The following is a 22,005-nucleotide window of genomic DNA, read 5'->3' as shown; positions in this document are numbered from 1 at the left end:
ACATATTCATTTTACATGGGGCTACCCAGTTCTTTCCCATAACAGTTCTTTAAAATATGCAAGAAAGGAGATTTGGTGCTGTTACAGTGCCCTATTGACCACATCTGCAGAGTGACTTGGCCTTGGGACGCTGAGCTGTCCCAGGGCAGAATTGGCCTTTGGAGCTGATGCTGAGTTAATGTTCAAGCTCCTACAGTGAAATTTGGGGGAGGGGGATGTGGCAGCCACTGTCTCTGTGACCTGAGCTCATTCCCACTGAACTCAGAAGAGCGAGTGGTGTCTAAATCCTACCCTGTGGAGTAAAGTGCTTCTGGCAGAGAGCAGAACCTCTGCAGGGTGGGCACCTATACCATCAAAAGCTGAACCAAGAATGTCCCTTTCTTAGAAAGCAGGCTGGAAAGGGGATAGTGATGGTGCCTCCTCCACACAGCAGATGAGGAAGGGCTCCCTTGGTCAGGGTGGTCCATCCTCAGCTCTCGTGGGTCAGGACAGGCTCTGTGCTACTGCAGAGGGATGTTTCATCTTCTCAGGGTATTCCATGCCTTTTGCAAAGATAAAAAAGTGAGGATGTGCTTATATATTTATGAATATTTTCAAGCTTCAGTCAACCAGGGAGAGAGAAGGGGGAGACTGATGCAATGACCTAGAGATTGGGGAACTTAGGGGAAATTAGTTATAGTCAGAAATCCCAGGATCCAGTCCCTGCTCCAAGGTCTTCCTATGCATTTTACATTAACTGAGCACTGCAGAAAATGAAACTTCAGGTGATATTGCCTGTAACAGTTAGCAGCATCTGCTTTTGCTGATTCACAGGGATTTGATTGATGTGTTTTAAAATTGCTTTGAGGTTGCAAAATCCACATGGAGTATGAACTCAATATTTATTAAACAGAAATTTGTGGCCAGCTTCACATGATGGCTCCTAGCTTTGCAAATAGCATTCAAAACTATTCTAAAATTACAAATTGCCATTTTTATGCATGGTGCGGATGTAGAGATATCCAAACCCATGATATCCCATTCCAATGTCTTGTTTTCATTTGCTTTTCAATCTTCCAGATTTTATTTTCATGGCTAAGATCTGATACAAACACATTTTAGATCTTAGGCTGAATGGTTTCATGATGTTTGCACTTTTTTATTGATAATATTGCAAAGTTTAGGTGAAGTTATTAATCTATTTCCAAAAAGAAAAATAAGGAAAATGTTTTTGAAAATGTTCCTGTGGTGTTCCCTTTGAAAAAGTTTTTTAGTTTCCATGGAATTCTGAACCTGAGCTGTGTCAGCATCTCCTAAGGGACAGAGTGTTGGAGAACAGTCTGTACTTCAAGCATTCACACTCCTCATTCCGTTTGAAAATAAAGGTGCAAAAACAGGGAGAGGAAGAGAGAGCACTGAAATTAAGGGCAAGAGGAGTTGAAATCATGTCTCAAATCATGCCTTTGGACTGGTGCACAAGGAGAGCCTTTCTCACTGATGGAAGTGCTAGAGTAGCAAAAAAGCTATGAAAAAAGCTTATAAAGCTGGTTTAAGTTTTATCCAGGCCTTGCTTTAACTACTATATTTTTTCGGTAATTTCTGTGTGCTTTCAACCTCTCCTAATAAGATAACCTTCAGACCCCAAGTGATGCTTCTATGTACAGCCTTTGGGAAAAAAAAAACCAAAAGTGGTTAATGGATTGGACTGTGAAAGTCACAGAATTATGGAAAACTGGAATATTCATAGACAGACCTGACAGAGAATTTGCTAAATAATAATGGAAAATTACAGACAGCAAGGTGGTCTCATAGTCTCATATTTGGTACAGAATTAAATCAAGCAAACAGCAGAGTTTGTTTAACCTTTCTGTAAAATTGTAATGAATTGCATCAGGTAGCAGCAACTCCTCTGCAGACCCTGTGGGGTTTTTTTGTTTGTTTTTTTTTTTTTTTTTAAACATAGTTCTGAAAGTTCATGGTGAAATTTCCTGTAGACAAATCCTTTAAGGTCACTTCTTGAGCCTCTTTTGGGGGAGTGAGGAGGTTTTAGTACACACATCCAGCCTAGTGCTGGGGCTGTGATGTTTGACTGATGCTTGGCTGCTTTCAGGTGATACTCTCTCACAGGGCAGCCTCAAAATGTGTCTGTTCTGATAAAGCATTTGTATTGCTCTGACTGTGACACATCCAGCCTCTCCCAGCCTGCAGACAGGGAATATGAGCCTTGTTAGCCTTCCAGTGTGTGCCAGAGTGGAGTGCACTGTGGGTGTGGCACCCAGCATAGCCCAGATTAAACACAGGAACAATGAGTGTGCTTTGAAACAAGTGTGGTTGCAGACAGTCTTATTTGAAGTGAAAGTCATCACTTTTGTAACATAAAGCTTGGCCCTGAGAAGTCTTTTGTCCAACCCTTTCATCTTGTTACAAGATGGTTCAAGTAGTTTTTTTATTTCCTGCTGGGCAGTTGATTGCCCTGATTTAAAGCCCAATGGCTGGCACAACAGACATGCAAATGGAGCAAGAGAAGGAGATAAAGCAGGGTCTGTTAGAGGAACTTGGTTTTGTCTGTTCAGGACACTAAATGTTATTCATTAAATATACCCCTGTAGCCACAGATACAGTCACTTTTATGACTGTACTCAGAGATGGCTGGAGTTGTGCTTCTTTAATGAACGAGAGTCTTCAGTGCTTTAAAAATATACACACTATTAAGGAAGGTAGAAAGTTTTACCCTTGCTTTTATTCTCTGCAATCACTGCCTGAATGAGTTCAGTTTAATGAGAAATTGATACTGTATTAATCCAAATATATTTTAAAAAACCCTGAAGTCATCCGGAGTTCAAGTCAACTCTAATTTTTCCCTGTAGAAGACTGATGAAAGGCAATGACATCAGCCTTGATAATAGCCCTTCCTTTAGCTTATTGTTAATGATCACCATTGAATCAAATGTAGACTTGGTGGAATTCCAAGGACTTAAATGGAGCTGCACCAGAGATAAATTTTGCCCAGTTTACATACCAGGAATACAAACATTGAGGGCCGTGTCATGCCCAATGAGCCACTTACTGCACTAACAGATGCTTGTTCTTGTTAGGACAATGGGAATTCAGTAACTCTGTCCTTCCCTCTTAGAAACAATTGCACCAATTTGCACATTTTAATAACTTCCCTCAGCAAGTCCATGGCTTTTTTTACCTCCTTTTCAGTGTTTTGCCTATGTCAAGAGAAAGCCACATTTTGCAGGAATTATCACCATGCAAAGTACATATTGTCAAAGGAACTTCCTGCTGGGACACATCTGTTGGCTTGATAAGAAAGCAGATACAGAATAATACCTTTTCTGCTGCAGCATGCTGTAAGGAGGTAACACAATTAACATAGGCTAATTAATTGTATTTTACTCATGATATTTTATCATAAACATAAAACTGCCTAAACTTGTGGAAAACTTACTACAGGAGCATCCCTGGAACAAAAACCATTTATTTTTCTGATTTGTCTTCCTCCTTTTCCTGTTTTAAAATGCAGAGAGAAGATACTTCCTTGGCTATTTAATAGCATAGTTAGGTTCATCAGCTGGAATTGGTTTGTATGATGTTAGTGCTCTAGTTCCACTGGTTGTTATCACCTGAATATATTCCCTTTTAGTCACATTAATATTTGCTAGAAACTGAAGATTAATCAGATGAACTCCACAAGCAGCTATTATTTACAGCTTGAAATTAGGAGGAATTGTTTGGGAGAAAGGTTATTCTATAGCTGAAGTCTGTATTGCAGTACAGGAATAGAATGTGTAGAGCTAAGGGATCCTGAACTCTGGAATTTCCTCCTCTAAGAATGCTTCACTTTATGATATTCACATTTTGAGGTGGATTTCTGCAAAATCTTAGAAGTTGTGGGTGGGAAGGGAAAGCTTTTTTCAGCTTGTACTGCTGAATTGGGATTGAAGAGTTTTATTGTTTCAATATAGAATTTACAATATTCAGAGCTCTAAGTTCAGTTAGGTGTAATTTTGTCTGCTGTGGTGCTCAGTTCTTCAAGTCTTTGTGTCTATTTGATGACAGTGCACTGATTCTTTTGTTTAATCATAAAGCTCACAATGACAAAGCAAAACTTTCTGTAAATTGAGGTGCTTACATAATGACCACAACTCACAAGTAGATTTCAAGCAGCAGACCTGAGTCACACCTGTATATGAAATCATTATCTACATGACTTAGCAATTACTGCAGTTATTTGCCAGTGGTGCTTTGGATAAGGAAAAGGAATGCTGGGAACTCCAGTAAATAGGTTCTTTATATATCTTAATTGACAAACATTTTTGAAGTTCAATAACCTTTCAGAAAAACCTTTTATCAGTTGATTTCGTGCTCTGCTTTTTAAGCTGTTTAAGTTTACAACTTATGCATAATTTTGTTTCTGTACAAAGGTTCTTTTTTTTAACAAATGACATGGATTTCGTATTTGACAAAATAAATGTGTAGCTTTTGGAGTATTTTTGAGGACTAAATGTCATTATTATGCTTTCCTCTTTCTTTTTTTTGTAACACCATCTGTTTAGTAAACATCAAAATGGATTGATATAAAACTTAAAAAGTTTATAACATCAACAAAATAATGCATGACAGATTATATAAGAACAAGTCATTAAAATGGCCTATAAAAGGACAACCATCTGTAGCACTAAAATAATCTTTCTATTGAAGACAGTAATAACTTTCTAAGTCAATGACAATTTTGGATTTACAGCATAAATAGTAATCATGTGAACCAAAAAATTGGAATGTATTTTTTGTTTTTTTGTAATTAATGAACTCTTCCCCCCCCATTACTGTTGTGAAGAAGAATTAAAACAAAATACACATGTATGCTTAATAATGATTTGTATATCTTCTCCCAAGCTCACATAAAGCAATTATAAGTTCATGAAATATCATTATATAACTCTAAGTCTGAAGAAAATAAGCTTGTGTTTATGGAGAAAGTTTCTCATGTCCTCTGTCACTCTGAAAATCTTGGCAGTAGGCAAGAAGAGTGAAAAATGCTGAGGCTGCAACTTCAGTAAAGATTCAGATGCACAGAGATCCCCTCTTGGAGAGGCCAGTGGGTGTTTTCTGAGCAGAGAACAGTCAGCAGGTGTCCCAAGAGGAGAATATCTGTGAATTATTTTAATTAAAAAGCTACCTGTTCATAATGGTTTGATTTTTTGACCTGTTCAAGGGCATGTTATAGGGAAATGTCTACTTTTAGTTGCACACAACCTCTGCCTGGGAACCAGCAGCTGCCTCTCTCACACCAGGATGCCGTGGTCACCTCTGATGATTTGTGTCCTGCTGGAGGTCTCCTCCCTCTAACAGATTGATCCTGTTGGGAGTTGATTTAATTCCTTGTACATGAAAATTTATGTTCTTGGACTTCAAGCAACCCTTGTAATTCACTTTCAATGCAAAAAGGAATCCACTGAATAGAAGGTATTACCTTTACTTCTTTTATTAGGCATATAGTTAAAGCTTTTAATCTCCAAAGTACTTTAAAAATGCTAATTAACCTTCACAAAATTTCCCTCCCCTTAATGGTAGGTGGCACACGAATGACTCCCTGCTACATTATAATCCAGCCATTTCAGTAATTAGTTTTGAAGTACAGCACATGAACTAATTAGAAAATTGTGCAACTACCAGGCACCTGTTGGCCACAAATGCCTGGGAACTATCCAAAAATGTCACGTACTTTCAAGTGATGCCGTAGCTGTGTACCTCATGGAGTAATTAATTTTTTGTATGCCTTGAGATGGGTCTCTGGGAGTCAGCAATATGGGAGCTTTCCTCCTTCCCAGCCCCCAGTGGGCCTCTGGGACTGTCTCTCAGTGTTGGAGAGCTCTGAGCACCCTGGAGGGCTTTGCCAGGGAGATTTTATTTTTTTATTTACACGTTTTATTCATTGTGTGTATTGTGCACAGGCAGAGCTGTGGCCAGGAACTTTTCCTGACTGGGGGCACAACAGGCTGGGGTCACAGCTGGGTTGTGTCACTGAGCAGGGGGACCAGAGGACCCCCAGTTTTCAAGCAGAGCCCAAAGCCATCACAAGACATGTGGAAAAGGAAGCTTGGACAGATGCTTCAGCTTTCTCTCCTGTCAGGGAGGTTTTACATTCCTGCTAAAGGAGAGGCACAGTAGGTCCATGTTGAGTGCTTTTAGCTTTTCAAGTTATTTTTCTTCTTCGTTCTCAACTGTAAAGCAGAAATTAAACTTGTGACAAGTACTGAGCACTTGGAGTGTGCATTACCTGAGTATGTAAGTGTTGGCTATAAAAACACTTCACCCTGTCTGTTCTTGCTGCTGGGTCTGCTCTCCTGAAATAAACTTCCTTGGTGTTTCTCAAAGCCTGTTTTGCTGCTGAAAAACAGAGTTCTAATTTCAGCTCAGAAGTTTGTCTGGATTGAATAAGCAATAGCCATGTTTCTGTGACATAAATTTAATTAAAGAAAACTATCTCCAGTCAAACATTTCTTGCCCTAGAAGATGGAGTAAGCAAACATGGCTTCATTTGGGGGTCAGAGCTCTCAAGGACAACAATCTGCTGCTTTGTGCTTCTCATGTTTACTGCTCAATGCACAGCCAAGCAGAACAGCCTGGAAGTGGAAATGGAGTGTTGCACTTCTGGTTTGCTGCAGTGGCACAGTCCCCATGTCTTACTGATGGTGATGCTCTGATTTTTAATAGCATATGAGACAAACTCTTTTGTTCAGATAAGCACAGCTGAATTCCAGTTGCTGCCCATGTAGAGTAGTGAAGTTGGTTGCCTTTATCAGTGTTATGGTATTGTACAGCCCAGGATAAATCCATTTATAGCATGGATTGTGACACTTGGGAATGTCATATCACTGGTTTTTGTCTGAGTTGAAGTTTAACAAGTTCCTCTGATACTCTGTCCTTTGAAGACAGATCTGATTTCCTCCATTTTAAATTCAAGTAGCTTTGTGTGATCATGGTTGTTATTGCTATGTTTGTGTTCTATAACTCAACATCCAGCTGCATAGAGTGTACAATGATCACTTCCAACTTTTTGGCATTTCCCTTTTCTCTGCTGCCCAAATATCTCTCCAAAACTCAGTGGTAAAACCCCATAAACAATATTATTTCACACTAAACCCAAAATCATAGCTTCTATTTAAGACAGGACTAAACTGTTTAGGATGTTTTTCCAGAATTTGTCATGTCAACTTTCAACAAATTTGTTCAGTTGTTTTCCAAGATGAAAAAATTTGACTAGTTTTGCACAGAGATGCGTCGCTGTGGACTTTGTATCCTTTCAGGCATGTGCTGAATCTGTTATTCAATTTTGGGATTCTTCAAAAATTTTGTTAATATTTTTTTCAGTGAGAGAAGAGTACCCGTTCTTCTATGCTGGCAGAATTATGTTGGTGCCAGTTTGTGCAGAAACTCACTACTTCACAATCAGTCCATTCCTCTGCCTTCCAGCATCTTTCCAGCAGAGCTTACTGGGTTTCAGGAGCTGCCCAAACTGGTCAAATCAGGCTGCCTGGAGCAGTCCTTACCCTGAGAGCAGAAGGGTTTGCTCTTGTTGTCTGCTGTGGGTTTTTCTCAATCACAGTGATTTTCTTAAGATGATGATTTTTCTGTCTGTGAGGGTTGAGGTTTCCTGTAGATGTTACATAAACTTGATACAAAATTAAGCCATTGAAACTTAATATTTCTGTGCTTTTACTTTCCGTACTTTCAAAGGAAAGAACAATTTATTTTTGCCAGAAAATCTCATGTGCATTTCCTTTAATCGCTTGCTCTCAACCTTCTTCCTGAAATTAATCTGGTTCTCATCCCCAAGAAATAAAAATCAAAATAAATATTGAAGATAGTTTTCTTTTAAACTTGAAATTGTATTTACTCCCTACAGCTGTGTTTATCCACACTTGTCTTTTTATTTAATGTTGAGTGCCTCCAAGGTTTGTGGGCCTCAGTGTAAGGCTTCTTGTTGATCAGTAGTTTTGAAAATATAATCTTTTCCTTAAGTAGGCATTAGACATATATGTTAGACTAACATATACTTAAAAAACTAAGTCATTTTAATCTTTTCAGTACCAATAATCAGCTATGAAGCATATTAGAGATGTGTCACAACAATAAAAACCCTTTTTGGTTTTTTTTTCTACTGGTTTAGTAACCATAATTTTTAATTCTCACCTGCTGTGCTGCACTAATTTAATATTGTTGAATTGTGGTTGATTGAAACTGTAAACTTTAGCAGAGAATTTAGTGCTTTAATATTATTAATGAATTCAGTATTGGATTTTCTAAGCACTCACTGAATGAAAGAAGCAATAAATTAGGAGCTGTTTAGTTTAGTTCTTCAGCTCCGACTTTGCAGGGGGTTCACTGGGGGTGATTTTATGGAAAAAGGTCCTGAGCAAGTGAGGTGGATTTTCTTCCTTTCTTGTTTCCCCTTTTCCTTAGACAAGCTGAATTATTTAGGGTGTTGGTCAAAGAGGGCAGGATGATGTTCCTTAGGAAAGTAAAAGAATTTGAGAAGCTGTAAAAGCTGTTGGAACCACTGTTAATTCAGGGTGGGAGTTATCATGGTCCCCTCACTACCTCAATGTCCTCGTCTTGGTTGCCCAGGGAAAGTTGGGGGTTTTCAGTCATGCCTGAGTTTCAGCAATGGTTGTGATAGGAAAGACTTTGAAATTTGTTTCTTAATATTTATAAGGTTGATCCATCTAATATTTAATGAATATTTGCCTGTTTAATGAGTTTTTCAGGGTGACAACTGCAGTAAAAACAATAGTGCATTTGATTTTGTGAGAACCTGCATCCTATCAAAACCTGCATCCTACCTTTCTTGACAAGCTCATCTGATTGCTCAATTCACATGATCCATAGAAAAATTTATATCATTAATTATATATTAATATCTATAAGTGGGTCCCAGCACTTTTGTTCATAATAATATTTGGTAAAATACTTCCTTAGATATTCATTGCACAAAACCAGACATAGTGCTTGGTGGCCCTTGCAGACAGCACTAATCCTGTCCTCTCAGGGCATACTCAGACTTTGCTAATGCTTTGTGTGATGTGTGATTGTCACCAGCTTCTCCTCACAGCTCACTGGTTAACAGGATTGTAGATACTTTGGGTAAGGTGGGTCTTCCAAGTTCAAGAGCAAAAGTTGACTGATTCGTGTGTGATGAGTAATCCTCTAGAATTTGTCATCACAAGTAAAGGTTACAGGTGCCTCTTAATAATTCACAGCCTGTAGTATATTTGCAATATGAAGCTTATTAAATTTTAGCTTATCATTTGGGTGACAGGGAAATTAATGTAAAAAAATATTCATTTTTTTACCTGCAATAAACCTTTAACTAATTAACAAATTTATGACTTGCCTCATGTGGTTTTCATGGTGTTTTGCAGTCTGAGAGCTCCTTTGTCAAATGTGTCCAGTCCTTGCTTTGGCAGAGATGAGCACAGAGGTCACTGTGCTGTGTGTTACACACTGGCCTGGATTTGCTTACTCCATAAATGACATTTGTGCATATATGCAGGTGCTGACACTCCACACATTCTTGAGAATTTTATTTATTTTCTTTAATGATGTTGTTAATCAGAGAAAAAGATTAATCTGCATTCGCCTGAGGGCAGACTCAGTGAAAATGACATGATCAAAATGGGTCATTTTGTTCTTTTATCTCCTTCATGGTTTATTTATGCAGAAACCTTTGAGTGTTCCTGCACAGGCTGAGGCCCCACTTGCACCCAGGATGCCCCCCTTGTTCTGAGATGAGGAACATCAGCTCTGCAGCCTTGGGCAGCTGCATGCAAGGCTGGGTGTGCTGAGCAGGCTTTCCTTGCCCCAGGCAGGAGCTGCCCTCACCCACAGCATCTCCTGGCCTACCCTTGTATCACCTGGTGGTACTTGTACCATTCTGCTCTTGACTAAGACATGTTCACTTCTTGGCTGATTTTTTTTCCCTGTTTTTTTTGCAATACTTAAAAACCAAACAAAAAACCACTTACTAATTTATTCTCCTACCTTACACTTACCTTTTTTCCTGCATTGTCCTTTAGCTTAAAGGTTCTTGCCTCCTTTTGTCATTTCCTGTCCCATCTCAATCCCTTGGGGCAGAGATATTACAACACCTGAGATTTCTTTGTCAGCTCCTATTCTGGTACACTGAACAAGTCTAAGTTTTCCAATAATGAGATATATTGAATAAACACTTAAGGGTATGGCAATAAATTAAAAAATGAGCATTGCTTTTCTCTAGCCCAGTTAATATTATCTTGTATATATCTTGGCAAGTCATTTAGATTTACTTAAGTACAATGTAAAGTGCTATTACCTCTTCCCTTGCTGCTTCCCTAAAAATTACATATAACATTTTTATTTGGTTAAGCAGATATTTTGGCTAAGATAAAAATGGAAACACAACTTTCCAGGCTGTGGAAGTCTTTTAGGATTCTACACTAGTTTAAGAAGCTGGTCATAGAAGATAACTTGACATCAACCTGCTTTGGTGTTCCCTTGGTTTTGGTTGAGTTCTTAGAAGTTTTTTTTTGTCTCTCAGAAGAAAGTAAATGGTAAGGCTCCCAGATATCTTGGATATGGTCCAAACTATCCATGGCAAGAATACATAGACATTCTATTAACTTGAGTGGTCACCTGCCCAAGGAGTGCAAAGTGCTGTGTAAGGCTTCAGGATTCAGGGGTGCTGGAGAAAGGTTTTGGTTTATTTATTTTATTTTAATGACAGAATGGAACTAAGGAATATGATAGATGTCTTTGAAACCTGACAATATTTTAACAGGCTAGAACTAAAGCCTGTTTAAGCTTTCCCTTCTGCCTTTGCATAAATCTGACAATTTTTGAGCTCAGCACCTTTTCCAATCTAGGTCTCATTATAGAACTGCTAAAAGAGAGCTTTGTAATAGGAATTGATTGCAACGTTAACTTGGGAGCTGTTACTTCCTTTCCATAATGTTCTTTTCTCCCCCCTTCAGTTTACTCTTTATTAAATCATTCTCTCATGCCGCCTGTTTGATGCAGGCACAGTTGTGTTGCTGCTGGCCCACAACAAAATATTTGTGGCACAGGTGCTTTGGGGAGAACAGGAGCTCCTCTCAGGCCATCAGCTGCTGGGTGCTTTGATGTCTGGAAGACAGCTTTCTTAATTTCATTAGATAGAAGGTGGCCCAGAAAATTAAATGTGCTGACAATTCTAAGCAGCCAGTTATGGGCTGTTTATTAGTCCTTGTAGTTTCCTGACAGCAATTTTTTAAAAACTTACACATTCAGAAAAAACAATGAAAATCAGGTAGAGCATTTAATATGTAATGAGATGAAGGCAGCTTTTATGCTGATATTGTGGATTTCTTTTCCCTCTAGTTAGGCTAAGTTTTGTTCCAAAATCATCACCATCACTGTCCCTTTTTAGAGAGGAATATATTAAAAATTGAATGTGTTTTATACTTTTGTGCTTTGTCCCTCTCCAAAATTTTTTTGCTATAACTCTGCCTTCATTGCATTTGTCCATAACATGCACTTGGTTGCATGATTTCAATATTGGCCTTTCTTACCTTTATGCTTCAACAAGCCCATTTCCCCCCTGTTTCTGTTTTCTGCTTTTCAGTTAATAGCTGTTCCAGTAAATGGGTATCATGCTCCAGAACCTTCACTCATGTTTCTTTGGCTGAATTTACTGTAAGGCAAACTTATGATTCCCCAGCTGTCACAGCAGCATAGTCCTTACAACCTTTGTCTGATGTACTGGAAATGCTTTTATTTCACCATGAAAGCCTGTGAGCATGAGGATGTTCTTTGATTCTGCAATAGTATGGGGAGACTTTTTTGATTGTGTTTTTCTTTTGTTGTTGCTCTTGTTGTTTTGGGGTTTTTTTTTTGTTTTTTGTTTGTTTTTAATTTTTTTTTAATACACAGTAGGAGGTGGCAATGTCTGTAGTTTTCTGACTTCAGTCTAAGGAACTGTTCCTCATAACCTTCCCTTTACTGTGCTTTATATAGTCAACTTCTGTATTCCCTGTTCAGGGAATGTTCAGGCACATTCTCCTTAGGACCACATACTGACCAAAGGTTTGAGAGCCCTTGGTTCAAACCTAGTTGTCCCTTTTGCTTTGTGTAATAAGTTGCATGAACAGCAGTCTCTGAGCTTCATGCCCTGCTTTCTTTATGGTGCACTATATTTGTAAACATGTTTCTTAACTTACTTCAAAACATGTTTGTTCTGCCTCATTTATTTGCAGATAACTTACTGTCTCTTGGATCTTTAGCTTCTTGTTCTAATGATTGCTTTGAAATATTATTTTAATGAACCCATGTAACACATCATTGTATTCTTTTTTTGTGGTTGGACTGCTAATGATACCCATCCATTAAGTAAATGGTTTCGTAAGCAATACAAATGTAATAAATAAAGTTAGTTGGCTCTTTTTTACCACTTCTGTGCTGATAGGCATACCACATGCTGGGGAGGTAATGTTTCATGACCAGAATGTTTCAGGCTCTAGGCAGCCCGCGAATCTTTGTGTTTAGGTTCAGTCAAAGAGCTTCAGAGAACTTCCTGAACTATGGTTTATATACACTAGAGTTTATAAGTTTTGAATCTGGTTGCAGTGTCCCTTGGGAGGTGATCCTGAAGGGCAGAGAAGTTCACGAATGTTAGACATTGCTGAAGAGGGAAATCTTGGATGCACAAGGTCAGGCTGTTCCCATGTGCCAGAAGAGGGGCCAGCAGGGATGAGACCAGCCTGACTGAACTGAGAGCTTTGGCTGGAACTCAGGAAAACAAAAAAAAAGAAAAAAAGGAGAGTTTATGAATGTTGGAAAAAGGAACAAACAATGCAGGAGGTATGCAAGGGTGTCATGAGTTTATATAGGGAGGAAATTTCAAGGGTCAAAGCCCAACTGGAACTTAATTAGGTTAGTGCCTTAAAAGACAATAAAAATATTTCTATGAATAGGTTAGCAACTAAAGGAGGCTCTGGGAGAATCTCCATCCTTTTTTGGATGGGAGGGAAAGCATCACGACAAAGTGTGAGGAAAAGGCTGAGATATTTAGTGCTTTGTTTGCTGCAGTCTTTAAGAGCAAATTGAAAGCAATTGTTCTGTGAGTACCCAGTCCCCAGAGCTGGAAGAGGGAGTAGAATGAAAACCCCCTAAGCCAAGGTCAGTGACCTGCTCCATGCACCACGTGGACACACACAGCTCTGTGGGGATGGATGGGATCCACCCAGAGGCACTGAGGACCTGCTGGAAGTATTGACTGAGCCACTTTCCATGGTTTACCAGCAGTCCAGGCCAACTGGGGAGGTCCCAACCAACTGGAAGCTGGCAAACATCACACAAGAAGGGCTGGAAGGAGGATCCAGGGAATTGTCAACCTGATCTTGATGCTGGGAAAAGTCATGGAGCAGGTCATCTTGAGTGCCATCAAGGGGCATTTGCAGGACAGCTAAGGGTGAGGCCCAGCCAGGGGGTTTAGGAAGGGCAGGAACTGCTTGACCCACTGCTGAGCGGGAGAGGGAAAGGCTGTGGATGTGTCTACCTAGACTTTTGTGAATACACTACATATGAATGGCTATAAATAACATTATTTCTTTAACCAGCAAGGGTTAGCATTGTGACTAAGCTCTTATTTTTCATATTTCTAATATGAGCACTTACAGTGATAACTCAAGGTGGATAGCAGGGGTTAATTTTTAACCATTAAATAAAACCATTGCCCCTGCCATCCTAAATGAGGAATTTTCTAAATGAAAAGAGTTGTTTCCTTTGAGTTCTTGAGAGATCAATAACAAATGTCACTGTAAAACTTCTAGGGATGTGCCAACAGCATAAAAAAATCAAGCTGCTTATAAGTTATAAATGAGACCTTTGCTTGAACTACTAGAGATGATTCCCTAATGAGATTCACATCACTTGATTTATTTTTTAATATATTTTAATTCTCAAAGGATATAAAAAATCTGTAAATTACAGCTCTGGAATGTAATCAGACTTAGTCATGAGAAGGCAAGGTTTAACCACGCATATGGAAATGACATAATATTTTACCAGGTAATTATAACTGGAAAATTTAGGTTGAAAGGATGGGTCAGAAGTCCTCTTTGAAATGTTATTAATTCACTGAAGAAATGAGAGTTACTATAAAAATTATTATTTTATCCTCTTTTGGAGAATATAATGCCTTTGCACTACTTCCAATGATTTAGTAAGATTTAAGCCAGATGGCACAAGCAAGTGTTCTCTTCCCCTAGAATTGCGAAGGTACCTGCCACTAAAGATCAAAGCTGACTTTATTAATGTTTTATGAGGTCTTCTACAATCACTACTAATTTTGAAGCAGGTGTAGGGCAAGCATTGTCAGCAAGAATGCTTCAACTGCCCCTCCTTTTTTTTCTTTTTTTTTTTCTTTGAATAGCATTTTAACATGATTGCCTCAGGCATTCATTCAGGGAAAGCATAGGGGTGATGGAAAATGGCAATTTTCATGTATTCCACACATTAGGATGATTTGGGGAAATTATCCCATTTTCTAAATGTCCTACCATCATGAATTGCACAAAAGATTAGGGTTTGCTTTGATTGAATGGCATTTTTCTTAGATTTTGACTGTTCTGAACTCTAGTGTCTTCTTGACTGGGAATTGAAATACAGGGCAGGCTGCAAATTGTGGGTTAAAGCTTTTGACTAGCAGAATTTTAATTTTTTTCAAACATCCTTCCACAATGCACTTAATAAAGGCAAATACAAATTCAGGTGGCATTTTAGGTTGATGCAAATTAGATTGAAATGTTATCCTAAAACTCCTGCATTTTGGTGGAGAGAAATTAAGGTGAAGTTAAGTTAAAACAGGGTTGATAATTTTCTTGTGTACTGCATGGAGATGTTAGGTCCTGGGCATATCCTGAAAGAAGTCGTCATTCAGGATATTATTCATAATATAGAGATACAGATTAAGGACACAATGCAGAGTTTTAGGTTGGTTAGGAGATGCTTGCTCCTTGAATTGACTCTTCTGAACCTCTGAATTCCTAAGTTGTTTTTTTGCACTCCATGAAACTCAGATTTTTATTTATTTATGTCTAAATACAATACATCCTACAGTTTCAAAGATACTATCCCAGGAGATGCATTAATAATGGAGATGTGTCCTACTCTCCAGACATTGGATTCAAACATCTCAGGAAAAAAAAAAAGCCCTGAAACTATTGGGAAATACTAAGATACTTCCGAGCGCTTTTTGCTTTGAGTTTTAGAATGACCATATTTTTCTGATTCAGTTCAAAGCTACTAACTTAGAATTGCCATCAGTATAGGGGTGTGTACAGAAAAATTTGGTGTTTGCTGATAAACTGGAATGTATGGTTAAAAGACAAAATATACACTTCATTGAGGACCTTTCCTATATGACAATTAATTACTCTTTTAAGGTTTTTGGCTTTTTTCCCCAGAGAAATGCTGAACTGCTTAACAGTAATTTGGAGTTGGCAGACCATGGACACTTTCCTGTCTGCCCTCCTTCTGCTGGCCAGCTTTTGTTGGAACATTGCAGGTTTCCCATTTGGAAGTGAAGTGGGAAATGTTGTCCTTTAAATTTTAGCTGTCGTGTCAAACTAGGTCAGAGTTTACAGCGTGCCATGGCACAAAGTGATGCAGTGTGTTATCAGCAGAGCCTGCTAAACCCTGGTGCCTTCTGCTGCCAGTTGTACTTTATTTGAGAATGAAGTGACTTTCTGCTTATAAATCTTCATTGGATTCATAGCTCTCCTGAAAAGATGAATAGTGGGAATTACTGGGTCCTGCAATGTTGCAAATCACTTGTGTTGTTTGACTGTTCTGTTGAAAAATCTATTGCACTCAACAGCTCCAGTTTTCTGGAGGGTGGAGGTCTGAGCAGAGCACTGAATCACTTAATAAAATCATTTCTGTGCAGGAAAGTTAGGCATAACACAATTTGAAGCCCCAGAGATTTTCCAGGTGGCTTTACTGATTTACTGATCTACAGAAATGATTGAATTGCTATCAAAAAGATGAAGAAAAGGCTTTGTTTTTGTATGTAAAAAGAAGATTGTGAAGGAGAACTCCACCCGTTAGAAAAATGGAACTCTTCTGTTCCCAGACCATTAAACCAATCTGTTAAACCTTCTGGCAAGAGCAATCCATGATATTGGCCTTTTTAGGCTGGTTCTGTTACTGGAAAAACCTGTGACAAACCTGGACAAAGGAATTCATGAGGTAAAAAAATAATGCGTCCTGCTCCACCTTCCCTTAAGCATTCATAAGATGAAAGAAAACGGATTGATGGGCATTATCTAGAACTGTTTTAGCCAGACTTTCCACTACCCTGGATATGAGTTGAAGGGTGAAACCCATATCCAGAAAAAGCACCAGATGGAATAATGTACTTCAGGCACAATGTCCTGGTGAAGGTCTTGTGTTAGATGTGGAAAATCAGTCCAATATCCCAGTGCTGGCTGTGCTAGCTGGGATTTATTTGCCATACATGGTGCCAGGTGAGGTATTGTCACAGGTGTTTCCTGCCACCACTGCTTGATCAGGAATTGCACAATGCAGGAGATAACTCAACACAGGGATGGAGGGGAGTGCCAAGGCCAATGGAAGAGCCTTGGAAATGGAAAAGCCTATGGCTTTTATGAGCCATATTCCTCACAAGCCAGAGTTATTGGTTAAACTGATTCCTGGTGCTTGTGGTGTGCTCAAAATAAAGAGTGTGTAACAGCAGGTGTCATAAAAAATGTGATGAATGAGCGATTGCACTTCAGTGTTCCTGGCCTGCCATGGGGGACAATGACCCAGCCACACTCCTTATCTTGTGTCGGGCAAAAACAGTGCAGAGCTCTGGATTAAACTCCTTGAGGTGCCAGTGAAAACTGAGAGCTTGTCTGCTTGTTTGTCATGGTAGTTTAGATAAATTTGAAAGATAGCATGACAGGATTCAGAATAGGAGCAGATAAAGAAGTTCTGGCTAACAGCCTGTCTATCACTTAATGCTCTGATAAAGCAGCAGCACTGACTCTCAGGGCTGTAGGTGAGGCTGCTGAGTGCATAATGGCTGCTGTGTTTATTTGGCAACAAGGAGCACTTTGCTCTCCTTTAGCATGCCTCCTGCTGCTAAAGGCTTTGCTGCCTGTTTCTCTAATATGTCCATGGTAATTCTATACCTCAAAAAGGCCATTATTACTGTTAAAGAGAAATGGAAATGTGTATATATGAACAGAAAAGCCTGTGTGTTCACACAGACATTGTAGATGTTTATCATTCTGCACCATGGACTAAGAAACTGTATAATACACCGATTTAAAATTTTTTTTTCTAATTTGAACTTAGGTTGTCTGCATCCCTCTTTAAAAAGAGATGCTAAAAAAACTAACCATGGAAATGTATATTGTTATTTATATCATGATGAAATGTAATGGTCCAAACCAAGTACTTGAATTTCATAATATTTAAATATCTGGAAAGAGATTATCTCCTGCTCTGAAAATCATCCCATTAGAAAGTCCATGAATGACTGTGAGAGCAAAAGACCTAAGATCTAAAGGGTCAACAGATTTGGTCAAGGTTAAAGATCAGCCTCAAGACCTTCATGGTCAAGGTTAAAGATCAGCCTCAAGACCTTCATGGCTTAAGTGAAAAGAAAATTATTCTCCCAATAATAGTGAATTTCTTTGATTTGCATGCAAATCAAGAGAATTAGAAGGGACATTTGGTTGAACTTGATTCATTTGGCTAAGATGTGCTTGGTTCCCTGTTGCTGTTTCCATTGAATTTTCAGCTGCTTGCATGGAGTGGAGAGCCTCCAGGGCAGTCCCCAGAGCTCCCCTCTGCAGGAAGCCCCTGACTGCTGGGCTGCTCCCTGACAGCAACCACCAGTTTCCTTTGGCAGCTTTGGGATTTTAGCCTTTAGCACCTCCTGTGTGCAGGTGATACTGGTATTAGATGTGTTTTCTCTGTATGTGCAAAATGTGTGGCAGGGCTTGAACAACATTGCTCAGCACGTTCACCACAAACAATTCCCTGGAGCTGTCCTTTGACAAGGCCTGACAGGTAGGGAGGATCCACGGGCTGGGAAGGTAACAGCAGGTCAGCTTAGCCTGCTAGGGGCTGCTCTCCATTTGTTTTCTTGGCCAGACAGACATGGCTAAAGATTCCCAGCATTTCTCCCTCTGACGCTTCCAAGGAGACTCACTCCATTTTTAAATTTTCTATACTAATATGTTATTTAATAGATTCAGTGATGAGCAAGTAAATAATTCAGCATTATGCTCTATTTGTGGAACCACAGCTGCTTCAGAGGGATGTTTCTAAGTCCAGTAAGTCAAAACCAAAGGATTTTGAAATAATGGCAGTGCTTGATCTGAAATTAAAATATTTGGATGTCAGGTCACCCCAAGAAGCATAATCCAGCTGTTTTGTTCATGCTTGCTGTGACTGATTGACAGTGCACTGCTCTGCCTTTTTTAAAAATTATTTTTCGGTTAGGAGAAAGTCCACGAACCACAGGGAAATCCCTGTTCTTAGACATCCCAGAGTAACAATTTGATCAAGCTAAGAACAATAATGAATAATAAAGAGATGAGACTATAGAACATCCCCACTATCTGAGGTAATTTACCAGGTGGATGCAAGCAAAGATCTCAAGGCCTTTCTGGGCATATCTGTCAGGCAACACATGCAGATAATTTCAGCTATTCATGTGATTTACTGCTCTTAAGAAACAAAGAATCATCCATTGCTGGGTTGGGTTCAGAAAAGTGGTTTTTATTGTGTTGGTTTTGTTTGTTGTTTTGGTTTGGTTTAAAAAAAAATTAATTCTGATAGGATTTTTTGTCTTATTGCAAGCCCTAAAGACAGAAAAGAGCATTGTAAGGCTCTGTGGAGAAGTGGTGTGGAGTTTGGGAGGTTAGGGAATGCAGACAGAGCAGCAGACCTATAGGGCTTGAAATCTGGAGTTTTGTGTGCCTGACAGGGATGTCACAAGTATTGTGTTCTCTCCATTTAAAGGACAGGGACATTGGAACCCACTGGCTTTAGACACATCTTGATTCAATTTTCTGTCTAAATGTGATGATTCAGTAGAGCATTTGCTTTAACATTTTTGCAAAGTTTATGCTGACTTCGATTTTCTGATTTTCTAGTGAGGTGTCAGATATGTAAGTGGATTACTTACTCTTCTTCCTGGCCCTAAGCAACTGCTTATCAGTCAGTGTGATCCAATCTTTTATGAGAGTCATATTCCTCACAAGCCAGAGTTATTTGTCTTACGTGTGCATGCAGTACCAAGCTAAACCTATGTTTTCTTTCTTTACTTTATAACCTTTCTACATAGAGCATTTTATTCATGTTTTAACCCCAGAATTGGTGTCATAGTCTGAATCAGATATTTCAATGTAATTATTACATTTTAAAATGTAATTATTACATTTAATATTACATTTATCCCATTTATAACATTATGGGGTCACAGACCAGTTCAAAACATCCTGATTTCCAAAGGCTGTTGCCCTGGAGCCTTCATAGCTCACCACATCTGTGAGCTATGACTGTGTTTCCTTTTCATTTCCTCAGGATCTGAGATACACAGATGATGTGTGATTCTGGGACAGAAATGAACACAAAAGAAGTGTTTAAGAGGTGTTAAGAGGTGTTTAACACAATTAGAGGTGTTTCATAAACCCATCTGAACTCCACAGAGGAGGGCAGAAATTAAGCAGAAGACTCTTTTTGTCTTGCAACATGTGTGATGTAGGATGGCATTATCCAATTGCAAAGCTGTCAAGAAAGGCTGTCCTTGAACATGCAGCTTGTAGACAAAATCTTGTAATACCCAAGAATAGCTGAATCATAGAATCACAGAATGCTTTGGCCTGGAAGGACCTTTAAAGAGCATCCAATTCCAACCCCCTACGATGGGCAGGAACACTTTCCATTAGAGCAGGTTGCTCCAAGCCCTGTCCAACCTGGCCTTGAAGATTTCCAGAGGTGGGGAATCTGCAGCTTGTATGGGCAATCTGTGCCAGGGCCTCCCCAAATTCTCTCTCTTGAGAATTTCTTCCTCTCTGATGTAAATCCACCCACTTTGAGTTTAAAGCCATTAGCCCTCACCATGCCCATGTAAAATGTCCCTCTCTCTCTCTCTCTCTCTACCTCTCCTGTGGCCCCCTTCCAGTACTGTCAGGTGCTGTAAAGTCTCCCCAGAGCTCTCTTTCCTCCAGGCTGAACAACTCCAGCTCCCCCAGTCTGAGCAGAGATGTTCCAGCCTCCTCTGGACCCTCTCCCACAGGCCCCTGTTCTGGTATTAGGGGACCCAGAGCTGGATGCAGTGCTCCAGGTGGGACCTTATGGGAGCTGAGTAGAGGGGGAGAAGGAAAAACTCTTCTAAAAGCTTGGAGTTTCATAAGGGGAGTGATACATTTCATTATGCATTTGATTTGAACAATTTTAAGCTGACATTGATGAAGAATCCAAAGCTTCCATAATAAAATAATGGGGAGGATGAAATAAAAGATGTAATCATTCCTGTAGTTGCTCAAGTTATTTGGTTAGTGTATTTTGTCATATTTAACTTGGAACATAGATTAAAACTGAACTACATCCCTATAAACATAACAGTACATATCCCAATCATAGTCTCTCTCAATAAAATACCGAAGAGTTTTCAGCTGGAAGACATTGCTGGATTTTACCATGTTTTTAGTGCAGATACAAATGCACAGATTGCTGCTGATTTAAAGCATGTGGAAAAAGCCCATGGAGATTTATATTTCTTTCATGATTGAATGCTGGTACTTGGTGTTATGTGGAAAAGCAGTCACTTGGTTTAATAGTTGCACAGCTGGTGTTATCTGAAAAATAATCATTATGATAGAAAGCACACATTTTTCATGTTTTTTGTCAGGTCTGTCAGAATATGTTCTGTGCTAAGTCTACACACTCCATCTGACATTCCTTAAATTAATATATTAACATATAATACTTTTAAGAATGTCAGTTATAAAATGTGACTGTAATTGAAACATAACAGAGTATGGCTGTGTGAAACAAAGCAATTTGCAGGACCCATAAAGTGAGGAAGTCACTGTGATCCGTGTTTAGAAACAACATAACATTATTGTCTGGGAAACAAGTGACAAATTGCAAGAATTAAAATTATGCATAACCAGTTCAGCTTGGTAATATGTACTGATTTGTACATCTTTAAATTACAGCAAATATGAAAATATTAATTTGAAGTACAAACCAGCTTGATTACAAAATCTAGATTTCTCTTTGCTCCTCTGTACCTTATCAGGGCTTTTCAGCAAGTGAGGAGAGGCAGATCAATTCAGGCTGTAAATGAGCACAGGATGTCACTTGTGAGGAGCTGGGGACTTTTGCTGGATGTCCATTATTTCTATCTGTGGTAACTGGACAGCTGAACTTTTTATCTTCTCAGTGCCAGAGGCAGGGGTCAGCCTGGGAAAAAGAAGCTTATTTACCAAGTCTTCTCTCTTTTTTATATGTTAATGGACAACCACTAACATAATTCTGTCCTGTGTGGACTCCAGCAACAGGAGGAAGGATAAGGAGGGGTTAGAGTGTGAATGCAAAATGATCTGCAGTGGCACAAGTTATAGGGAGCTCCTCCTCTTGTGACTCTGTCAAATAGCAGAGGTTTAATCTCCCAAATAAAGGGATTGTGTGAACTCCAGAAGGAAATGTTTCTAGTTCTGAATTTGAATTATCTCCTTTTAAAGTCGTGAATGGAATGTGAGTGGCCCCATGCTGGATTGAAACTCCTCACTTTTACAGATGATTGTAGGTCAGGAAGGAAAAGTGGTGAGTTAAGTTCCATGTGCTGGTGCCTTTTCCTTGGCTATTCCACATGTGCAGTTCCTACAAGAAACAAGATCTTGAGGAGGAAGAGGTTCTGTAATGGAAGAAGCAGCACACTAATTCTGTACTCAGAAAGACTTGTAGAATTTACCT

The 22,005-nt window shown here is 39.2% G+C and overlaps 1 protein-coding gene across 3 annotated transcripts in view; it reads left to right on the top strand.

The window, feature by feature from the left end:
• Positions 1 to 22,005, top strand: part of FHIT (fragile histidine triad diadenosine triphosphatase) — a 517,591-nt gene that overhangs the window by 191,699 nt on the left and 303,887 nt on the right. The gene's annotated exons all lie outside the window — the stretch shown is intronic.

Source organism: Melospiza melodia, chromosome 10 (assembly GCF_035770615.1).
Source record: "Melospiza melodia melodia isolate bMelMel2 chromosome 10, bMelMel2.pri, whole genome shotgun sequence".
Taxonomy (NCBI): Eukaryota; Metazoa; Chordata; class Aves; order Passeriformes; family Passerellidae; genus Melospiza; species Melospiza melodia.
Note: the sequence above shows the minus strand (reverse complement) of the source record. Positions and strands in the feature narration are given on the sequence as shown.